Source organism: Rhipicephalus sanguineus, chromosome 10 (assembly GCF_013339695.2).
Source record: "Rhipicephalus sanguineus isolate Rsan-2018 chromosome 10, BIME_Rsan_1.4, whole genome shotgun sequence".
Lineage (NCBI taxonomy): Eukaryota > Metazoa > Arthropoda > Arachnida > Ixodida > Ixodidae > Rhipicephalus > Rhipicephalus sanguineus.
Genome location: NC_051185.1, coordinates 58,253,608 through 58,256,209, shown reverse-complemented (window position 1 = coordinate 58,256,209; position 2,602 = coordinate 58,253,608).

Sequence of the window (2,602 nt, the reverse complement as noted above, 5' to 3'; positions counted from 1 at the left end):
GAAAGTCAGATTTGCTTCAAGTGGCGGGGGTGTGAGAGGTGACGACTATTGAAAATCGAGGACAGCTTTCAATTGACGTTATGTTCTTGGCTAAGTTCGACCGTAACGGAGCTTGAAAGACAGCTTGCCGCAATACGAGAGTGTAATGAGGTGAAGCATATTGAAAATCTGAAGGGGCACTTTCAGTCTGACGTTGACAGTATCTGTTTTTGGGAAGTTCGAATAGTTCGATAGTGAAATTGCAGTGCGAATCGAATCGAATAGCAAACACTATTCGAAAACTATTCGAAATTTCGAATATTCGCACACCCCTAGAGAATAGAGAAAGATTGAAGTGAGCCTAAATGGTACTGATCAATTAGAGGCACTGCAAAAAAAATAAATCAAGTTTGCTTGTCCATATTAATTTCAAGGTTTTGTTGATTTCAAAGAACAACACAGACACACACAAAGGTTTTAGAGGGTGAACTGCATAACGAAGAAACACGAGATTGTTGCTGCACACTAATTACTTACATATTGCACTGCAAGATCAATGTATCGCTACCAAGTGTTGCGGTTACTAATATGCAAAACAGTTTATCTTGGCGCATATAATGTGTAAAGTTGTGCATTAATAAATATGTAACCTGAACCAGCGCTTTATAAGACAGGCAATATTTCTGTACACCAATGATTGAAATGCCCAGATTGCAGTGATATCCATTACATTCTCCCAAATTCAAGTGACTAACAGTGCAGAAAGTGAATTGCCAACTTCATTCGTTGAACATAACCAATCCTCAGCAGCTGTCTGCAGACATGGTCACATCACTGTCACAATATCATGTTCATAGCGTAAGAAGCTGCAACATAAGCATGAAGTAGCGAATGATTTCTAAGAGGAGGCTGGTGCAATTCTTTTCTGACAGTATCCAAAGCATACAACTTCTTCGTTCTCGGTGGTAGGGATGGACACATCTGCAACAGCACACAGAACACTGTTAAAGCCAGCAGAAAACAACACAGTACACTCAACTATGCACTGAAGTCAGGCTAGCAATTGAGAAGGCGCTGCACACAGGGCCCAATTACGCTATCGCGTTCTACTCTTGAAGGTGAAGCTCAAGCGTCTTCCAAGTTATCTTGTTTTTTTTTTTAAGACAAGCTCTATACATAGGTCAATACAAGTGCGAGCAGTTGAATTTCGAAATAAATGTGGAATTGAACGTCTGCGGTGGTGCAATGCTGTAGCATACAGGACACGGATGCCCAGTGGACCAAACCAATGCACCGAGTATCTGTTTCCTCATTATAGCACACCATATGTGGCAAGACTGTAATAAACGGAGCTGCTGTGGCTATGTAAAAATGGGTCCATTGACCTTAGATGCCAGTAAATTGAATGTAGAACATTTTACATTTTGCGGGACATTTATAAGTTGTCTTTCATGAGTCCTAGTAATAATGAAGTGCTGCACTTCGAAAAGAACATACATGTGAAAATTCAGCGAGTGAGTAAATACAAATTTATGCACAATTTTCGTACGACGCTGTCCTTCATTCCCATGGGCGCAGAGTTTTCAGTGTGGTTGCTTGGGTTTACACACTGAAACAAGGAATGATCAGCACCAATTTTGAAAAACAATTGTCAGTGAAGATACCAGCATGTGCATGGCTGCAGAGGATTGACTGAGAGATGGGCTAGCTCATTATATGTGCGGAATGTAAAGGTTGGCTGAGAAATAGTGCAAAGAGATATATATCACATTTTGCCGATTCTTATATTAGTACTCTTTTTAGACAGTAGTTGATAACTGCAGTCTTTCATCTTGAAAAAAGCAAATGTATATGGTGACTTATTTTATGAAATGTGGACAATAATGGTATACACAAAGGTTTACAGGAAAAACAGCATACTGAAATGATCATAAAGATGTCACACAAGATTCCACTATAAGCATACTTCAGTATCATTTTTAACATATGCAGTGCAAAAGAAAAATGCCACTGTAGAGGGTTATGTTAACTTATCTACCAAACTGTTGCTCTCATACTAAAAACCAAACAGTGCAAAAGACAAGGACCAAGAAAAGCATGACACACACTGCGTTGCACTTTCAAGAACATGCGCACTGTTGAAAAAGGTTGGGTAGTTGTTAATATGCAATTACCAACCACCCAGCCTGCCAAAGCCTTCAAGAGAGAGCCATAATCATTTTTTTTGCTGATGATTAAAACAAGCACGTAATGAAATCCATTCTTTTTATCAAAACTTTCGATAGACTAACAGGGCAAAAGCAAATATCCAATTCACTTCTTTTGAGCTAACCAATCAGAGGCAACAGCTCGTAAATGTGGCCAAATCACCATCACAATCTTACTTCATAATGAATAACAATGCAATGTAAAAGTGGCCCATGATAATGATGCCTAAGAAGAGGCTGGTGCAATGCGTTTCTGGCAACGTTAAGAGCTTGCCACTTCTCAGATGCTTCACAGAAAAAACTGAGAAATCTAGAAAAGCATAGAAATGACTGTTAAAACAGCCCGAAGACTCACGGCGCACCACACAGAGTTTCACCCTTAGCAGCGATCAGACATGCAGTTAAAAATTTTACAG